The sequence below is a fragment of the Palaemon carinicauda genome, chromosome 7 (genome assembly GCF_036898095.1).
Source record: "Palaemon carinicauda isolate YSFRI2023 chromosome 7, ASM3689809v2, whole genome shotgun sequence".
Lineage (NCBI taxonomy): Eukaryota > Metazoa > Arthropoda > Malacostraca > Decapoda > Palaemonidae > Palaemon > Palaemon carinicauda.
In genome coordinates this window covers 135,394,439-135,416,938 of record NC_090731.1, presented here as the reverse complement: position 1 = coordinate 135,416,938, position 22,500 = coordinate 135,394,439, and the positions used below count along the sequence as shown (strand labels likewise).

Below are 22,500 nucleotides of genomic sequence, written 5' to 3'. Positions count from 1 at the left end.
AGAGAGAGAGAGAGAGAGAGAGAGAGAGAGAGAGAGAGAGAGAGAGAGAGAGAGAGAGAGAGGCAGGCTGGAAATAGTGAAAGAAGGTACCCAGATATATAAAGATTGGGAGTAAGGCAGAACAGGAATGAAAACACAGGCAATAAATGCAAAAGCTAATTCAAGAAGAGGTAGGAAATTATCAATAAAATTGTAACCAATATTACTATAACATTTTGTAAGTTTAACTAAGACATTTTCTAGAACAAGTTGTTTTGGTCATAATATCTAATGATTTAAGGATTGACAAAATATACCTCGGCAATGAGTGGCTAGAGTATGAGAACCAAGAAAAGTCTTTCAGAAATGCCAATGTTATGGATTAAAAGTTGCAGGAAACTGAGTTTTGGATTATGAGAAATTCTCCAGCAGGAAAAAATTCTCTTCATCATAAGAAAAAATTGCTTAATGATGTATTAATTTCATAATAGGCTTTGCCGGGGTCCTTTTGAGTTTCATGTAATTAGCGGTCATTCGCATTACATATTTCCTTAAAATGGTGCATGTAACATATTTCTATCAGTTTACAAAATTTTATTAGCGGTGAACAGCAAAACTGACATTAATAATACTTAAAAGCTACGTGTATCGTTAGCGAAGATCTTCTGGTTTCTTTTGATGTTTATGAACGCATAGATTCACCTGTTTCTTGATCCATCTTTGTTTGTTGTTTAGCTTTTTGTTTTATCTATATATTTTTTTAAAGTCTTTACGGTGGATCGTGGTGGACGGGTTAAGCTTGCAATTTTAAACATTTTTGGCAACTTTAGATAGTTCCTCCTAGGATTCCACAATTATTGTTAACTTTAAGACAATAGGGTTCCATAAATAAGATTATGTCAATCGGTATCCCTGATTTAATAATAGTGTGGTTTGTTTGATGATACTAAAGAAATTCTAGAAAAATACTTCAGTTTTTTTACTTTCCTTATAATTAATCGCCAACTACCAAGAACAAAGAAGAATTTCAAGCAAACTTCCGAATTCTCAAATCTTTTACTGACTTTTCATGAAACACTTTTTTACCCCCTATCTTTATCTATAAAAAGTCCCCAATAATGTATGAAATGCCTAAAAAAATTGTCATAAACTAAGGTTTTTTTCCTATAAGGATCATGAAAGGGTTGAACAATATTTGTCAGTTCTAAAACAAATTGGTAAAAGGGCATTGCAAAACATGCATGTGTGTTTTGTAGTTTTGTACCATAAATAAGTCAAGGAAATTCTATTACTAAAGAGACCTTGTGAGGACGATAGCTTGAGACCAATATATTTTTAGAACATGTCTCGGTTCCTGGAAGTGACCGTTCTAACTGTAGCATAATGTTACCCTTTTTTAATAGAAAATTATGTCCCTGGACAGTTATCGCTGTTTAGCCAACCTTTGAAGGTTTGAAGGTCTTGCGGGTCGAACTCAACTTATAGTAATTAAAAAAAAAAAATTATTTCTTGTGGAATCCCGACCTATTTTTTGTTTCTATGAAAAAATACTACTAATAATTCGCCAAACTACTGACTATGTAAATAAAACAAATCAAAAAAATAACTATTTACTATATAGATTTTATAAACAACCTAAAAATACATATATATCTCATGAAAGAAATTAGCAAGAATTTCGTATTCAGAACAAATTAGAAAAAAAAATAAAGGAAAAAAAACGTTGCAGCCAACCTTTTGGATGCTAGATGAATCGCTTTGGCAAGAGGTTAGGGACGAGGACAACAGTGGCATTGCCCTAGTGGCAGGACAATGACATAAAGGCTGACCATATATAAATATGATCAGTGGCCAAACCCCCTCTCCACTAAAACTAGGACCAGACCAGGGAGGGCAAGGCAATGGATGCTGATGACTCAGCAGGTAGACCTTTAGGCTCCCCAATACCCATATAACTTGCTTACAAAGTTGGTGAAGCTGCAAAGACTACAAGAAACTATCAAGTTTGATCGGGTCTTGAACCTGAGTCCAGCAGGATGCTAGACAGGGACCACAAATCAGAAGAAAACTGTAAATATTTTTCTTATAAAATTTTTTGACAAATTTCAAAAAATATTTTCTGGTCATTAGATAAAACAGTTGAGAATGATGGAGAATGATTGAACTGTATTGGTAATAAGAAATCCGCAAACCTAGAGTATGCGGATGATGCTGTCTTTGTTAAAAGATAAATAGGAGAAAGACAGAAATAATGAGACTGGAATATGCATAGAAGATAAAATATCAATGGAAGGAGAAAGGATTAATGAGGTGGAATCATTTAAAATCTTGAAACATTAGAATAGTAGTTTAATGAAAGACTGAAAAAAGCAAATCATACAATGGCTAGGTTAAGTAAAATTTGGAAATCAAATCGCCGGAAATTGCATATAAAAATCGTGCTATATATTAGTTTAGTAAGATTGGTGTTACTGTATGGACATGAGTTGGGGTATGACAATGAAATTATATCCAACAGCTTTGATAGATTTGAGAAGAATATTGAGAGTGAAATGGCAGGACAGGATTAGAAATATAACTATAGAAGTGATTACTAAAGTACCACATGTGGATAAAATCATGGTAAAGGGTAGATGGAGATGTTTTGGTCATGCTCTTCGCACTTCCCAAGATAGATTAGTTCAACAAACTTTTAGCTGGACTCCACGAGGCACTAAAAGAGTTAGAAAACTAAGGCCTACATGGCTAAGGACTATGAAGCATGAAGTAGATGATGAGTGGGAGAAGTATAGATTTAAAAGTTCAAGATTGAGACAACTGGCAACATCTAACCGAGGTCCTTTGCGTCGATAGGCGTAAGAGGAGATGATGATGATGAATTGAATCAGGAAACAGTACTATTTTCTGGAATAAAGTTAAATTATTGGCCAATGAACTTATCAGTTAGTGCTATATAAAGCGTTTAGAGAGCCGATTTTCATCATGAAAATTATTTTTGATAAAAATCTTTGTGAATTTTATTATATATGATATAAGGGGATGAAAATCACCTAAAGATAAACCAATTCTATATGGAGTAAGAATACATAGAGATATGCCGGCTTTTCTGTCGGGTATGCCAGTGAAGTGTGTCCAGACCACATTAACTTCTACGGCCAACTCGACCTCCTGAAGTGAAGGAAGGATATGTCGACGTCAGTGTTTAATTTACTCATCAAAATCATTTCCAGGATTTAAATGGAAAGTCTCTGGTGGCTTGCTGGAAGATATACTTTTATTTTTTAGCTATTTATCTAAGATTCTAACCAAAAAGATTAATACTAAAAGTCACTAATTCATAAAACATTTTACAGAACAGTAATGAATATAATTCATTTAAGAATTTAGGAAAAAAGTAAAAATCTATTATTTTTGCAAACATCTTTCTAGAAAAAAAGACTGCTTTAATTTTCTCACCTATAACAAAATTCTAGCAAAGTCTGCGCACAAGACAGTGTGAGTTATTTGTTTGCTTATCATTTTGATAAATTCTGCTAATTTTATTTCATTTGTTTTGGATTTTTTACTCTTACTTCCAAAATTGTATTCATTACAATGTTGGTCTTTTCTGATAGTTTTCCTTAATCTTGATAAGACAGATTTCCACCGGTCTCTTGTACTGATTGCGATAAGCATTTTGTTGAATTACTGGTCATTTCTTCTTTACTTGCTTCCGTTTCATCATGTAGCTTGCAGTACCTCTTCTGTATCGCTAAACTAAACTCATCAGATTTCTCTCTTATTACATGAGAGTTATTTTTTTAGTTAGTTTTTCTCTTTCTTTCCTTAAATTTAGACAAATTTCGCTTCTCACCATTCTATGGTCACTCGGCTACAACTTCTTTATAACTGTTACATCTTTAACTAAATTCAACTTTCAATTAGAATAAAATCTATTTCACCTTTCGCTTTGAGTTACTCCACGTCAATTTCTTAGGTATCTGAATATATATATATATATATATATATATATATATATATATATATATATATATATATATATATAATAAACATTATTTCAATTACCTCAAAATTGTAAATGCATAATACATGCAGTAACTGATGAAGCAAGAACACTCGACGTGTGTGGTATCCTTGGACTGAAATCCTTCTACTATTTTGCCAGAAGATCTATTTTTGATCTGATGTAGGTATACGGTGTCGCAGTCTTGCTGAGTTCAAAGAGAGAGTGAGGTTATTAGTCATTTAGAGAGAGAGAGAGAGAGAGAGAGAGAGAGAGAGAGAGAGAGAGAGAGAGAGAGAGAGAGAGAGAGATGTAGAAGAGCAAACAAAAATAAAGGTAATGACTGCAAGCACTATCAAAAGAATAATTAGCAAATGGTTAACAAAATAGTCATTAATATTGTAATAATCATAGAAGATCACCGAATATAGTTTCCAGAACAACGTGTTTTGGATATAGAATTTAAGAATATAAGGTGTCAAAATAAATTTTCTATTAATAGCTGTAAATTCACACCTTACATATCATTTCAAAAGGGTTTATGTAACTCATTTTTATCTGCTGACATAATTGTATTGGCAGGAAACAATTTAATTGACGCTAATGATAAGTTAAAGGGACATTTATCATTAATATAACTCTTCAAGCTTTAATTGATGTTCACTAATGCATATATCAATCTGTTTCATCTTTTTTTTTTATTCAGTTATTTTTTATTTATTCTTTCACATATTTTCTTCATATGTAAAACAATTCTTTTCAAAGCATCATATTACAGGTAAATATTTTTTTCTATTTGAATGTGTTTTCATTCTATGGTAATAATAATAATAATAATAATAATAATAATAATAATAATAATAATAATAATAATAAAAATAATAATAATAATAATAATAATAATAATGGCAACAAAAATTTTGACAATATTCTGAAATTTTCCAGCCAGACTTCTTAAATAGAAATCCTTAATGCTTCCGCTTTGGCTCATTTCTTTATCAATTTTTTCCTTATATATAAAATCATCTCGACTCATTAAGTCAGCCAATGAACCTGTCTGAAATCTGAACTTCTTTATAAAATGAACCTTCTTCACTTCATTTCCTCGATGTATAATTCAGTCTTGAATGTAAACGTCTTTGCGTTGATCGTGGTGGGCGAGTTTTAATCGCAATATTAATCATATCTGGCAATTTTACAAAGTTGTTCTTAGGCATCCACAATTAGAGTTAACTTTGCGATATCATAATAATAGGTCAGCTAGTAGTGATCTCGTATTAGTAACTCAATTGTAGAGTAGCCTGAAATGCTAATACTACTATAACTCTAATGTAGAATCACGTTCGGTTACTTTTGTTACACTTTCCTTTTTCTTTGTCATATGCCAAGATTATCTTTGAATCATTTCATCACTGTTGTAGATAGTCAAGAAATCCAGAAGATTCCAGGACGAAGGAACAAAAGTTCCAGGGTACCACTGACGTCACTGCAATGCAATCAAACCACATCTCCCTTGCAATGTCGGAGGAAAAAGTTTTATTCATAAAAAATTATATTCATTCTTGCAAGAATTTAGTTTGGATGTATATATTTACGTTATGAAAAATGTGAATGCTATCATAATCCCAGGTGGTATTTTCATAACCTCTTATTTACTTTAATGGCTGCAGGGGAACCCCACTCTCTACAGGACCTCCACTGTTGTTTTACCTTGTTCGGTCAGAGTATTTAACGTTTCATATCGCGTATTGTTTATTTATTGTTAAATCGGCACTGCTGTATGACTGTTGAAATAAGAAAGTCTTCAGTTTCCTCTTGAAAGCCTTAATGCCTTCAATCATTCGAATGTCTCGTGGGAACTTATTATATAACGTTTTGAGATTTGAGTAACTTTTATGAATAAAGAGCCCGACACCCCCACCAGACCTACCTTCTCTCGGTATGTGAAAGGAGGCAAGTGTTGGGGGTGTCATTTCAGTGAATTTTGCCTAGTCCAAGTTTTTTAATTATATTTCAAATAATGCTAGCATATCTAAATATTTCTCGTTTATCAATTCTCGAATTCGAACGGTCTTATTACCTACAGATTGTATATTTACATAGCCACAGTTTATGACATCCCTAGTAACCATGATCAGTATTTTCCGCTAGTCTTTTCAATTCCAAGTCATACGTTTTGTAGTCTCTAGAATTTACTGTGTGGTCACTTGGTCTGTTTAACGTTGTGCAATTTATACACTTTGACAATTGCGAATTACGCTCCCCGGTGGAGTGACTCCCTGAACATTTCCCGCAGACTTTATCTTCATTCTTAGACTTCCATTCTTTTTCAAAATGTCCATTCCTCTGGCAGTGGTAGCAGGTGATCACGTGGTACCTATCACGTATGTTATAAAAACTTTGTCCTTATTATCATGAATAGCCTCCAAACTTCAGGATCACATTTCAGCACATTTAAACTTGATTATAGTGATAAATCTCACAAGTTCTCTACCATAAGTGTGTATCAGAAACCCAGAGGTTCCTTCCGGAATTCACGAGTTACTGGAAAAAACGTAAAATTGGGAGAAGTAATTTCCAGTTTATCCTCAAGGAAATAACTAGACAGTTTGTTCAAGGAAAATTCTACAAAGAAGAGAAGAAATCCACACAGTAATTAGAATTTCTCCAGAAATACTGATGTTGCATAGATAGCAAAATTTCCAAATAGAATAGAAACTAAAAACTCCTTTGGGATCTGTTGTTATAATATTAATGTTCAACAATATTATTGGCATTAGTTGTGATAACATTAACGATATCGAGAGCAGTAATTATGTGAGTTTAGGTGGTGGTTAGGTGTTAATGTTCTTAAAATATTTCATTTTAATTGTTGTATACTTTTCTTGTAGTTTCCTTATTTCCTTTCCTCACTGAGCTATTTTCCTTGTTGGAGTCTTCGGGCTATAACATTATGATTTTCCAACTAGAGTTGTAGCTTAGCAAGTAATAATAATAATAATAATATATCCTGCCAGACGACCCGCCTAAAGTAGCCTCTCTAGAGCAAGGCGCCTTTTTCACGTGGATGACATTTTTATGGGGGGAGCCATATAACGCATGTGTTTCATACACGTTCGTACACTGTAATGGTTTTGATTATTTCTTTTCACTCGCTCTTCCTTGGACTCTTATAGACCAACTTGTGTATCATGCTTTTTCATGCTTGAATATTGGTGACCTTCTTGCTCGCACATCGCTGTATAGAAACTCGATGATTGTTTAATAAAGTGTAGTTGCACTCAGAGGTTGCACTCACCTCGCCTCTCAGTTATCACCTTACTAGCTCCGCACCTCGTCCTGCCTTACTCCTAATGTTTATATTTCTGGCCAAATTCTTTTCCTATTTCCAGACTATCTCTCTCTCTCTCTCTCTCTCTCTCTCTCTCTCTCTCTCTCTCTCTCTCTCTCTCTCTCTCTCTCTCTCTCACATACATAATAAACCTTAACTGACCGACAGCCCCACTCTCACTCTGAACTCAGCAAAACCTTTAGATAAATCAGATAAAATACAGATCATCTGGCAAAAACAGTCGAAGGATTCCAGTCAAAAGGACACCGCACTCGTTGAGCGTCCTTGCTCCATCAGTTCCTACGCCTTAACGGCCAAACGTGAACAGAGCAATCACTTACAAAGTCTCTTATTTAATGGTCACGATTGCGAGGCTGAGTCATATTCCAGAATATTTAAAAGAATGTTGGCTTTCATACAAATAATCTGTTCAGGAAAAGATTTTTTTTCTAAATAATCTTTTATTCGATCTATCAATCTTTTTTATTAATCTATTGCTCTATCGATCTATCTATCTTTCTATTTTTCTATTCTATATCGATCTACCAACCTTTCTTCATAGACACACATAAATACATATATGCATATATATATATATATATATATATATATATATATATATATATATATATATATATATATATATATATATATATATATATATACATATATATATATATATATATATATATATATATATATATATATATGTGTGTGTATATGTATATATACATATATCTCTCTCTCTCTCTCTCTATATATATATATATATATATATATATATATATATATATATATATATATATATATATGAGTGTGTGTATATATATATATATATATATATATATATATATATATATATATATATATATATATATATATATATATATATATATATACAGTATATATACGGAGAGAGAGAGAGAGAGAGAGAGAGAGAGAGAGAGAGAGAGAGAGAGAGAGAGAGAGAGAGAGAGAGAGAGAGAGAGAGAGAGAGATACCTAGCCGTTACCAGCACTCAAAATATTCCGAAGTGATCACTTCTAAGAGTGATAAGGAGACGAATAGAATTTATGGGACGTGTCATAAGAATAAATGTGATCAAACCTTTGTGCCTTACGGGAAAGATAGAGAGGTTAGGAGCAAGAGGTCAGCAAAGGAAAAAGTTTCCGGACAGCTTACTGTGGACAGGATTGAGACAATGTACCTCAAGAATGAGTGGCTAGAGTAGATGAATCAATAAATCTTCCAGAAATACCAATGTTACAGATTAATCATCATGAAATATCTCGAAAACTGAGTTTTAGATTACGAGAAATTTTCTATGCGGGAAAATACTTTTCAGCAAAGGAAACATTTGTTAAATGATCATTTTTTATCACAGGATTCTTGAATGTATGATTTTCATAATAGGTTTGCTGGTGCCCTAATGAGTTTCATACTAAGAGCGGTCATTCAGGTTACATATCAACATACTTTTATCAGCTCACAAAATTGTATTGGAAGTGAACAATATAACTGGCACTAAGAAGCCTTTTGATCTACATGTATCATTAGCGAGGTCCTTTTTTTCTGTGTTCATGAATGCATAGATTCACCTGTTTCTTGATTCATCTTTGTTTCTTATTTAATTTCTGTTTTGTCTACAGTTTTTTAAAAGTCTTTACTGTGGATCGTGGTTGGCGAGTTGAGATCACAATAATAATAATTTCTGTCAACTTTCGATCGTTACTCCAAGACATCAACAATTTGTGGTAACTTTCAACTTCATGATAACTTAATAATAACAGGTTTCCCAAAATATGAATATGCCAATTAGTATCCCTACTTTAATTATTGTGAGGTTTGATTTCCTAATGCAAAGAAAGTTGTGGAATAGCACTTTATTACTTTTTTGTACTTCTTTTTCCTCATATTATCCAAAATTAGACACTGAATAACTTTAGCACATTTTTATAGGGGCAAACAAATCATGTATATACCAAGGTACCACTTACGTCACTGCACTGGAATCGAACCCTTTCAAAGTGAGAGGAAAAAATTACTTTCATAAAAAAAAAAAATCTCCGTGCATGCAAGAATTCAGTTACGATGTAAACATTTAAGGTTTGAATAATATTCACGAAGAAGTAACAGTTGCCATGCTCCTTCTTTTCTGAAAATGGGAGCATATTTTCCATATTGTCCATCATTTTATGTTGAAGAAACAAATGAGTGAATGTGAAAATTGGAATAAAATCATACTTCTTTATTCGCATATCACTTATTTATCCATATAAAATCTAGTAAAACTTCAAAAAAAAAGCCATAAAATATTTTATTTATTTTTATTGCATATTTTAGGGAACGAAATTCATTCTTTTTTACTCTTGTAGAGATGATGAAGTTAAGGATTAATAATATAATATAACTTTTGATTATTTTGTGACTACCTGATGAAGAATGTAAGTAAAGGACAGTCACTTTGAATTACCGTTGAAATATTAAGAAAAAAGAACTGATTTACTTTAATGCTTTCAATTGAAAATAGACGATGAATTTCATTTTGCAATTATTCTTTGAATGGTGAGACTATAGTATGAAAATTCATTATTATTATTTTCTAATGATTATACAGTAAGATTTATTAAGAATACATGATTCATATTGATAAGTGTGGTCAATAAAAGAGAAATATATATTTTGAGAATATTCTCATTTATTTACTTTCAGGAAAAAAACTAGAAAACCTTCATCTCTTTTCTCTTAACCATAAAATCTGCCTCCTCCAAAGCCCCTGTGTCCTCCGAAACCTCCGAATCCACCAAAGCTACCTCCATGATGGCCACCAAATCCAGAGAATCCACGGTGGACTCCTCCAAAGTGACCAGGATCTGCTTCAGGTTCTGGGTTGGCAAGAGCCTCAGGGTTGGCTTCAGGTTCAGCTACAGGGCTCCTTTTTCCACGGTATCCTCCATACCCACCTCCGAATCCATGTCCAAATCCACGTCCACCGAAATGGCCACCGAATCCACCGAAATGGCCACCAAAACCACGGTGGAGTCCACCTCCAAAGTGACCTGGTTCCGGATCAGCTACAGGATCAGCTGCAACCATCCCAAGAAGGACCACAGCAAAGGTGGCCAGAATCATCTGAAAAAAATATAATGAGAAATGACATGTTAATTAAAAGTAAAAAGGCAAGTATAGTAAAGATGAAATAAAGTTTGATAATATAAATGGTCCATATTTTCAGTTTCTAACAATGAGGCATTTATCTAAGAAGAAAACACCATTTAAATAAGCATCTGAACTATTTTTGAGCAATCTGATACTTATTTTTGGATTCATTTTGAATAAAAAATAAACTAGAAGAAGATCACAAAATACACAATGGACAAAATCAAAGATCCAATAAGAATATGTATTACTAATTGTAATTCTGCGATCCAGATAAAACTGAAAACGGTGCTCAAAATGTGACTACAGTAAATATATTTAACAACCTCCACATTATACAATATATTTTACAAATATTCAATCAATAAAAAAATGGTGAATTACATTCATATTCTTTGTTGAAGATCTAGTTAAACATTGTTTCGTCGGTATAAATCAATATTGGGTTTTGATAAATTTCATTTTTTAACAAATCTTTTTAATATTATATCGCATTATTTGGAGAGAAGTATTAATAACCTTAATGCACTCAACGCAAATATAGAAAAGATATAGAAAATGTGTGTTTCCTTACCTTTGACATCATGGTGGGTTGCTCAGAGCCAACTGTGATGAGAAGGACTCAAGGATCTCTTTATATACTGACTGAGGGAAGGCAAATGTCCTTCGCACAGCTAAGCAGCAAAAACCTTAAGAATAATGACTCTCTATTTTTACGCATTAAACTATAAATAGTTTTTACGTTTTTATATTTTTTTCAATATTGTAATTTTTATTTTTTTTAGCACGCACACAGTGACATTAAAAAAAAAGAAAAAAAAAAAAAAAAAAAAACAGTTTCCTGTTGGACTCTCCACTTCTTGGTTCGGAGTTTTTTTAAATGATAGACTATAACCATTTTGAAATTATTTCAGTTATTTTCTTTTATTCATTACTTTAATCTTTCGGACTATACTTCGTCAATAATCATGCTTGACTAAAACTTTAAAACATATTTTACACAAATAATACGACTGTCCAAAAATATAATAAGATTGTCAGGTATACCAAGCCAAAAGATTTTGGCTAAAGTCGAGAGTAAAAAGATTAACTTCCTATATAAGCAAGTTGGCGTATAACAAAATTCTAGGAACAATGTACAGCACGTATGTAAATCCTAAAAAGAGCAATCAGAGATTTCTGACCTCCGCCAAAGGATATTGAAGTCATCCATGGCTTATGACTTATATAGGGTGAAAATTTTGTCAAAATCCATCAATCTATTTTGACATCATCTTTGAAGTGACGAAAAATGCAAATCAAAATCTAGAATCCAGTTCCAAATTCAGATCCAGATCATCTACAAAACTTACTGGGATCGTCCATGACCTAAAATCTATATGTGGCGAAAATTTCGTCAAAACCCGTCGAGTAGTTTTGACGTTATTTTTAAACCACTGGAAAATGAAAATCCGAATCAAGAATACGGATCCGGTTCTGGATCATCTCCAAAACTTAATGTGGCCGTCCATGACTTGAGATCTAAATGTGGTAAAATTTTGTCAAAGTCCGTCGAGTAATTTTGACGCAATCATGTCCACAGACTAACAAAAAACCATCTCCCAAATTTCATGGGGTTGCCAATGACATAAGGTCTATCTTCGGTAAAAATTTTAGCAAAATACTTTTGACGTAATCCTGTCCACAGACAAATGTCCACAGACAATATCCATAGATACAGACAAATAAATAAACCGTTTCGATAGCAATACCTCCTTGTCGGAGATAAAAATCACCAAATGTTCAAACATAATTGTCAGAATTTGAAAATATACATATCTATTGTCAAAATAGAATATTCAGCAAAAATGGGATATCAGAAGTAAAAATAATAAAATACATATTTGTCATTTTTTAAAATAAGTACAAACAAAAAAGGGGCATAAAATTCAACATTTTAAAATTTTCAAAATTCTATCGCAACCTTCTTCCTGATATTTTAAAGACTTTATATCTTTAATATAGATAGCTTCAGTCATTCTTAGATACCCGACCAAACTATCTGTGTGCGTTACCTTTACCTGCTCTGTATGATGTTTTTTTTTTTAGTCTATATTCATCTATGATGTGGTTTTTTATTGATGCAGTCTGCGTATGCATTCGGAATCTCTCTGCGATAGTACAAGTGGAGTACTCAATATATTTGGAATAATTACATTCTTCCCGGTTGCAATAATAAGATTACACACTGGAGTTTATTTTCAAATGGAATTTAACCTTGATCTCTCGTTAGTCAGTATCCTGAAGGCTATTTACTGTAAGGCTGGAAAAACACGAGAACCGAGCTAAGTATAGAAAATTATTAGACAAACTGACTTCTGAATTAATGGACTAAATGACCCCGAGAACTTACTTTTTTCTTCTCTATAGTTTAGTTGAACCTTTTTTTTACCGCAAAATCGTCACGTTAAACGCTGTATATCCTTAGTATAATTTTCGGAATATTTTAAGCGCTAATAATGACAATGTACATGCACACACACACACACACACACACACACACACACACATATATATATATATATATATATATATATATATATATATATATATATATATATACATGTATGTATATATATATATGTGTGTATATATATAAAGATATATAGATTTATATATACAGCATATATATATATATATATATATATATATATATATATATATATATATATATATATATATATATATATATATATATATATATAGATATAACTATAGATATCTATCTATCTATCTATATATATATATATATATATATATATATATATATATATATATATATATATATATCTTCTACACATATATATACATATATATATCCCTCTATACGTATATATATATATATATATATATATATATATATATATATATATATATATATATATATATATATATAAATATATATATATATATATATATATATATATATATATATATATATATATATATATATATATATATATATATATATATATATATATATATGTATGTATATATATCTGCTTACAGAAAACTATACTCTACGGAGACAGCCATCTGCTCTGTTTTAAATGATATACTAGAAATGATGGATGAAAATAAATGTGGTATCTTAATACTGCTCGATCTCAGTGCTGCTATTGATACAGTGGTGCATGAACTGCTAATAAATGATCTACGGTCCATCGGCGTTGAAGATCAAGCCTTCAAATGCCTAAAAGACTAATTTGTTAGTAGAAATTAGTATGTACAAATTGGAAACTCTTATTCATCATAGGAACCCTTAAACAGAGGGGTACCCCAGGGGAGTGTAATTAGCCCAATCTTAATCTGCATCTATACTATTGGTCTATCGAAAATGCTACAAAGGCATGGCGTGAAGTTTAAACTATTTGCAGATGACACACAATTTTACTTCTCCATAAATGATATACCTGACACTACTGAAACTCTAAACCGAATCCTTGATAGTGTTAGAGAATGGATGACATTTAAACAACTAAAATTAAATGAGAACAAAACTGAATTCATGGTGGTGGGCAAGAGAAACAGCCTGAGAAACTTAGGTGATATTCAAATGAACATAAAAATGACTCGGTGCCAATATATAGTAAAGTTCGAGACCTAGGTGTATTTCTTGACTGTAACCTGTCTCTAGATGCCCAAATAAATAATGTAATAAAAACTGCTGGTTATTATCTAAGAAACATTGCGTCTATAAAAAAGTACCTGGACGAAAATTCTATGAAGAAAGTTGTGAATAACTGTATTATTACCAGGATTGACTACTGCAACTCTATCTACTACAATTTATCAAAAGTGCAACTTAAGAAATAACAGAACATTATAAACAGAGGAGCAAGACATAAAAGGTGTCCCACCTAGAGAAAGGATCACCCCTATACTAATCGATTTACCCTGGCTGCTGATTGAAGCGAGAATTGATTTTAAAATATATTCAATAACCCACCAAGTTATCAGAACCTGGCTTCCAAAATACATGTATATGCCTATACATATACATAAATACATATATATATATATGTATGTATATATATATATATATATATATATATATATATATATATATATATATATATATATATATATATATAGTTTATATATATATATATATATATATATATATATATATATATATATATATATATATATATATATATATATATATATATATATGCGTGAGTCTGTGTGTGTCTGTATATATATATATAAATATATATATATATATATATATATATATATATATATATATATATATATATATATATATATACATATGTTTATGTATATATATATATATATATATATATATATATATATATATATATATATATATATATATATATATATGTGTGTGTATATATATATAAATAGATAGATTGATATAGATATAAATATATATATATATATATATATATATATATATATATATATATATATATATATATATATATATATATATATATATATATATATATACATATATACGCATATATATATATATATATATATATATATATATATATATATATATATATATATGTATATATATATATTTATATATATATATGTATATATATATATATATAGAGAGAGAGAGAGAGAGAGAGAGAGAGAGAGAGAGAGAGAGAGAGAGAGAGAGAGAGAGAGAGAGAGAGAGAGCTACCTAGGTATTACCAGCACTCAGAATATGCCGAAGTGATCACTTCTAAGAGTGATAAGGAGGAGACAGATAGAATTTATTGGACATGTCATAAGAATAGATGAGATCAAACCTTTGTGCCTTACGGGATAGATAAAGGGGCAAAGAGCAACAGGCTGGCAAAGAAAAAAGTTTCTGGACAGGATTGAGACAATATACCTAAGCAATGAGTGGCTAGAGTAGATGAATCAAGAAATCTTCCAGAAATGCGAATGTTACAAATTAACTCTACTGCCCAATTTTTTTTTTCTTAAAGAAAAAAAAATTTCTCCCTTTTCAATAGTTTTATATAGCACCAATATATACTCATATAAGTTTTTTTTATTATTTACGTTATAATTATATAATTAGAATTAGAGGACTAATTAGTCCACTCGGGCATCAGAACAGCCGATCCACTCCACAGCTTTAGCAGTAAAATTCTAAAAACATAGGTTATTATGAAACTAGTTGTTTTTAATTTTCTTAATATTTCATTGTAGAAAGTTTGTACAGGAGTTAAGTACATGAATGACAAAAACTAGATGGTTACTTATCAATATTTTAGGCAAAACACTTAATAATCAATTAGTAATTTAGTGTTTCAAAGTTTCACCATGTAATTTTCCTTGAAATCAGAATGTAATTGAATAATTAAGAATATTATGACAATAATTTCAATGATATATGCTGATTAATTTTTTACTTGCTTCTGCTTTGAATGGAACAATGATTTCCTACTTATGGTGTATGAAATTTTAGGAAACAGTTGTTATTCTTATTGAGACACAAGTTCAATTTACATTTCATGCACAGAATATTTGTTTTTCCTTTACATCCTGGATTCTTGCAAATCCTCCTTATACCATCAACACTTGGGAAATGTCTTACAAGGTCAGATCGAATAGGTTTATCAGGAATTGCCTGTGCAGGTCGTCCTATCTTCCGTTTTTTACTTTTACCCTCCAAGCTTGATAGTCTGCCACTTTTTAGGTTTCCTGAGGACTTTCCTCTTTTCGTGAAAGCAAATGCAACTTTTAGTTTAAAGACTGCAAGGGGAAGGATATCTGGCTTTGGTATATGAAGATTTCCCGCATCTCGTCGATATAGTAGCCAGCTATTTACTATCACCATATCAATCATGTGGAAAATAGGACGATGGTAGTATTTCTTGGACCTTATAGTTATCCTGTATAGGGAAATGAGGCAGTCTGCCAAGTCAACTCCCCCCATTGACTTGTTATTGTGACGGGCCGGGAGAAGGTTGTGGCTCAAAGACAGGTTGAAAGCAACTGAGTTAGTTTATTATAGAACACTCTCCTTTATATACAGAAGCTCAAGGCAACAAGAATTTTCATGTTTAAAATTAACACCGTTACCGATGAGGAAAAACAGACATGTTTATTCAGGTTCTTTTTAGTGCGAGGGGAGAGCGAAGAAACAAGCAATATGTACACAAAAGGAAGTGTGTACGATCATGTGACACACGGTTGGTACATGGCCTCCCCCTCTAAAAATGACATACTGGACATGTTAAATAGGTGCCCTGAGTCTGGAGAGGTAGTAGTAAAAACTGCACCGATTACAGGCAATGAGTGGCTGTAAAAGTCGTTGGTTGGGGCGCGAGCGAGTGGTGGATGATGGGTGGCATTGTTGCTGCTCCGGCTCGTCACTGGGTAGGCGAGTGTGTCCTACGGCATTCTTAGGCCTACGGCATTCATAGGCCTACAGCATTCATAGGCCTACGGCATTCATAGGCGAGTATGTCCTACGGCATTCATAGGCCTACGGTATTAATAGGTGTGTGTCCTATGGATTTCATAGGCGTGTGTGTCCTATAGATTTCATAGGCGTGTGTGTCCTACGGCATTCACCTCAGCTTCGGTTGAAGTTGAATAGGTGTCCTCTACGTCACGAGTGGAGGCTTTGATGGAGGTTTTGAAGGTCATGAAGTGGGTTCACATCACGAGGAGAGCCATCTGCGGTAGGTTGCAGGCGAGCAATACTGGTCATTTTCCCCAGGTGAGCGAAGCCCTTTGGTCCCGCAAAGGTTGTTGAGAAAGCTGAAAAAGCGTTGCTATACGGGCGGCTGGCGACGGCGAGTACTGCTGCAGAAGGTATGCGTTGACGGCGTCATAGTAACGGTTAGAGGCAGTGGGAGAGAGGGGGTGTGTGCTGGTGAAGGCGGGAGGAGCGAGTCACTCCGCGGTCACCAATGTGACGAGCCGAGAGAGGTTGTGGCTCAAAGACAGGTTGAAAGCAACTGAGTTAGTTTATTATAGAACACTCTCCTTTATATACAGAAGCTCAAGGCAACAAGAATTTTCATGTTTAAAATTAACACCGTTACCGAAGAGGAAAAACAGACATGTTTATTCAGGTTCTTTTTAGTGCGAGGGGAGAGCGAAGAGACAAGCAATATATACACAAAATGAAGTGTGTACGATCGTGTGACACACGGTTGGTACATGGCTCCCCCTCTAAAAATGACATAGTGGACATGTTAAATAGGTGCCCTGAGTCTGAAGAGGTAGTAGTAAAAACTGTGCCGATTAGAGGCAGTGAGTGGCTGTAAAAGTCGTTGGTTGGGGCGCGAGCGAGTGGTGGATGATGGGTGGCTTTGTTGCTGCTCCGGCTCGTCACTGGGTAGGCGAGTGTGTCCTACGGCATTCTTAGGCCTACGGCATTCATAGGCCTACGGCATTCATAGGCGAGTATGTCCTACGGCATTAATAGGCGTGTGTCCTATGGATTTCATAGGCGTGTGTGTCCTACGGCATTCACCTCAGCTTCGGTTGAAGTTGAATAGGTGTCCTCTACGTCACGAGTGGAGGCTTTGATGGAGGTTTTGAAGGTCATGAAGTGGGTTCACATCACGAGGAGAGCCATCTGCGGTAGGTTGCAGGCGAGTAATACTGGTCATTTTCCCGAGGTGAGCGAAGCCCTTTGGTCCAGCAAAAGTTGTTGAGAGAGCTGAAAAAGCATTGCTATACGGGAGGCTGGCGACGGCGAGTACTGCTGCAGAAGGTATGCGTTGACGGCGTCATAGTAACGGTGAGAGGCGGTGGGGGAAAGTCTTCAGTTTCCTCTTGAAAGCCTTAATGCCTTCAATCATTCGAATGTCTCGTGGGAGCTTATTATATAACGTTTTGAGATTTGAGTAACTTTTATGAATAAAGAGTCCGACACCCCCACCAGACCTACCTTCTCTCGGTATGTGAAAGGAGGCAAGTGTTGGGGGTGTCATTTCAGTGAATTTTGCCTAGTCCAAGTTATTTAACTATATTTCAAATAATGCTAGCATATCTAAATATTTCTCGTTTATCAATTCTCGAATTCGAACGGTCTTATTACCTACAGATTGTATATTTACATAGCCACAGTTTATGACATCCCTAGTAACCATGATCAGTATTTTCCGCTAGTCTTTTCAATTCCAAGTCATACGTTTTGTAGTCTCTAGAATTTACTGTGTGGTCACTTGGTCTGTTTAACGTTGTGCAATTTATACACTTTGACAATTGCGAATTACGCTCCCCGGTGGAGTGACTCCCTGAACATTTCCCGCAGACTTTATCTTCATTCTTAGACTTCCATTCTTTTTCAAAATGTCCATTCCTCTGGCAGTGGTAGCAGGTGATCACGTGGTACCTATCACGTATGTTATAAAAACTTTGTCCTTATTATCATGAATAGCCTCCAAACTTCAGGATCACATTTCAGCACATTTAAACTTGATTATAGTGATAAATCTCACAAGTTCTCTACCATAAGTGTGTATCAGAAACCCAGAGGTTCCTTCCGGAATTCACGAGTTACTGGAAAAAACGTAAAATTGGGAGAAGTAATTTCCAGTTTATCCTCAAGGAAATAACTAGACAGTTTGTTCAAGGAAAATTCTACAAAGAAGAGAAGAAATCCACACAGTAATTAGAATTTCTCCAGAAATACTGATGTTGCATAGATAGCAAAATTTCCAAATAGAATAGAAACTAAAAACTCCTTTGGGATCTGTTGTTATAATATTAATGTTCAACAATATTATTGGCATTAGTTGTGATAACATTAACGATATCGAGAGCAGTAATTATGTGAGTTTAGGTGGTGGTTAGGTGTTAATGTTCTTAAAATATTTCATTTTAATTGTTGTATACTTTTCTTGTAGTTTCCTTATTTCCTTTCCTCACTGAGCTATTTTCCTTGTTGGAGTCTTCGGGCTATAACATTATGATTTTCCAACTAGAGTTGTAGCTTAGCAAGTAATAATAATAATAATAATATATCCTGCCAGACGACCCGCCTAAAGTAGCCTCTCTAGAGCAAGGCGCCTTTTTCACGTGGATGACATTTTTATGGGGGGAGCCATATAACGCATGTGTTTCATACACGTTCGTACACTGTAATGGTTTTGATTATTTCTTTTCACTCGCTCTTCCTTGGACTCTTATAGACCAACTTGTGTATCATGCTTTTTCATGCTTGAATATTGGTGACTTTCTTGCTCGCACATCGCTGTATAGAAACTCGATGATTGTTTAATAAAGTGTAGTTGCACTCAGAGGTTGCACTCACCTCGCCTCTCAGTTATCACCTTACTAGCTCCGCACCTCGTCCTGCCTTACTCCTAATGTTTATATTTCTGGCCAAATTCTTTTCCTATTTCCAGACTATCTCTCTCTCTCTCTCTCTCTCTCTCTCTCTCTCTCTCTCTCTCTCTCTCTCTCTCTCTCTCTCTCTCTCTCTCACATACATAATAAACCTTAACTGACCGACAGCCCCACTCTCACTCTGAACTCAGCAAGGCTATAAAAACCTTTAGATAAATCAGATAAAATACAGATCATCTGGCAAAAACAGTCGAAGGATTCCAGTCAAAAGGACACCGCACTCGTTGAGCGTCCTTGCTCCATCAGTTCCTACGCCTTAACGGCCAAACGTGAACAGAGCAATCACTTACAAAGTCTCTTATTTAATGGTCACGATTGCGAGGCTGAGTCATATTCCAGAATATTTAAAAGAATGTTGGCTTTCATACAAATAATCTGTTCAGGAAAAGATTTTTTTTCTAAATAATCTTTTATTCGATCTATCAATCTTTTTTATTAATCTATTGCTCTATCGATCTATCTATCTTTCTATTTTTCTATTCTATATCGATCTACCAACCTTTCTTCATAGACAAACATAAATACATATATGCATATATATATATATATATATATATATATATATATATATATATATATATATATATATATATATATATATATGTATATGTATATATACATATCTCTCTCTCTCTCTCTCTCTCTCTATATATATATATATATATATATATATATATATATATATATATATATATATATATATATATATATGAGTGTGTGTATATATATATATATATATATATATATATATATATATATATATATATATATATATATATATATATATATATGTATATATATATATATATATATATATATATATATATATATATATATATATATATATATATATATATATATATATATACAGTATATATACGGAGAGAGAGAGAGAGAGAGAGAGAGAGAGAGAGAGAGAGAGAGAGAGAGAGAGAGAGATACCTAGCCGTTACCAGCACTCAAAATATTCCGAAGTGATCACTTCTAAGAGTGATAAGGAGACGAATAGAATTTATGGGACGTGTCATAAGAATAAATGTGATCAAACCTTTGTGCCTTACGGGAAAGATAGAGAGGTTAGGAGCAAGAGGTCAGCAAAGGAAAAAGTTTCTGGACAGCTTACTGTGGACAGGATTGAGACAATGTACCTCAAGAATGAGTGGCTAGAGTAGATGAATCAATAAATCTTCCAGAAATACCAATGTTACAGATTAATCATCATGAAATATCTCGAAAACTGAGTTTTAGATTACGAGAAATTTTCTATGCGGGAAAATACTTTTCAGCAAAGGAAACATTTGATAAATGATCATTTTTTATCACAGGATTCTTGAATGTATGATTTTCATAATAGGTTTGCTGGTGCCCTAATGAGTTTCATACTAAGAGCGGTCATTCAGGTTACATGTTGACATACTTTTATCAGCTCACAAAATTGTATTGGAAGTGAACAATATAACTGGCACTAAGAAGCCTTTTGATCTACATGTATCATTAGCGAGGTCCTTTTTTTCTGTGTTCATGAATGCATAGATTCACCTGTTTCTTGATTCATCTTTGTTTCTTATTTAATTTCTGTTTTGTCTACAGTTTTTTAAAAGTCTTTACTGTGGATCGTGGTTGGCGAGTTGAGATCACAATAATAATAATTTCTGTCAACTTTCGATAGTTACTCCAAGACATCAATTTGTGGTAACTTTCAACTTCATGATAACTTAATAATAACAGGTTTCCCAAAATATGAATATGCCAATTAGTATCCCTACTTTAATTATTGTGAGGTTTGATTTCCTAATGCAAAGAAAGTTGTGGAATAGCACTTTATTACTTTTTTGTACTTCTTTTTCCTCATATTATCCAAAATTAGACACTGAATAACTTTAGCACATTTTTATAGGGGCAAACAAATCATGTATATACCAAGGTACCACTTACGTCACTGCACTGGAATCGAACCCTTTCAAAGTGAGAGGAAAAAATTACTTTCATAAAAAAAAAAAATCTCCGTGCATGCAAGAATTCAGTTACGATGTAAACATTTAAGGTTTGAATAATATTCACGAAGAAGTAACAGTTGCCATGCTCCTTCTTTTCTGAAAATGGGAGCATATTTTCCATATTGTCCATCATTTTATGTTGAAGAAACAAATGAGTGAATGTGAAAATTGGAATAAAATCATACTTCTTTATTCGCATATCACTTATTTATCCATATAAAATCTAGTAAAACTTCAAAAAAAAAGCCATAAAATATTTTATTTATTTTTATTGTATATTTTAGGGAACGAAATTCATTCTTTTTTACTCTTGTAGAGATGATGAAGTTAAGGATTAATAATATAATATAACTTTTGATTATTTTGTGACTACCTGATGAAGAATGTAAGTAAAGGACAGTCACTTTGAATTACCGTTGAAATATTAAGAAAAAAGAACTGATTTACTTTAATGCTTTCAATTGAAAATAGACGATGAATTTCATTTTGCAATTATTCTTTGAATGGTGAGACTATAGTATGAAAATTCATTATTATTATTTTCTAATGATTATACAGTAAGATTTATTAAGAATACATGATTCATATTGATAAGTGTGGTCAATAAAAGAGAAATATATATTTTGAGAATATTCTCATTTATT

The 22,500-nt window shown here is 32.8% G+C and overlaps 1 protein-coding gene and 1 pseudogene across 2 annotated transcripts in view; one reads left to right on the top strand and one right to left on the bottom strand.

Moving 5' to 3' along the window:
* LOC137644024 (uncharacterized) overlaps positions 1 to 22,500 on the top strand; it is a 244,723-nt gene that overhangs the window by 23,739 nt on the left and 198,484 nt on the right. The gene's annotated exons all lie outside the window — the stretch shown is intronic.
* LOC137643641 (uncharacterized) overlaps positions 10,059 to 22,500 on the bottom strand; it is a 13,484-nt pseudogene continuing 1,042 nt past the window's right edge.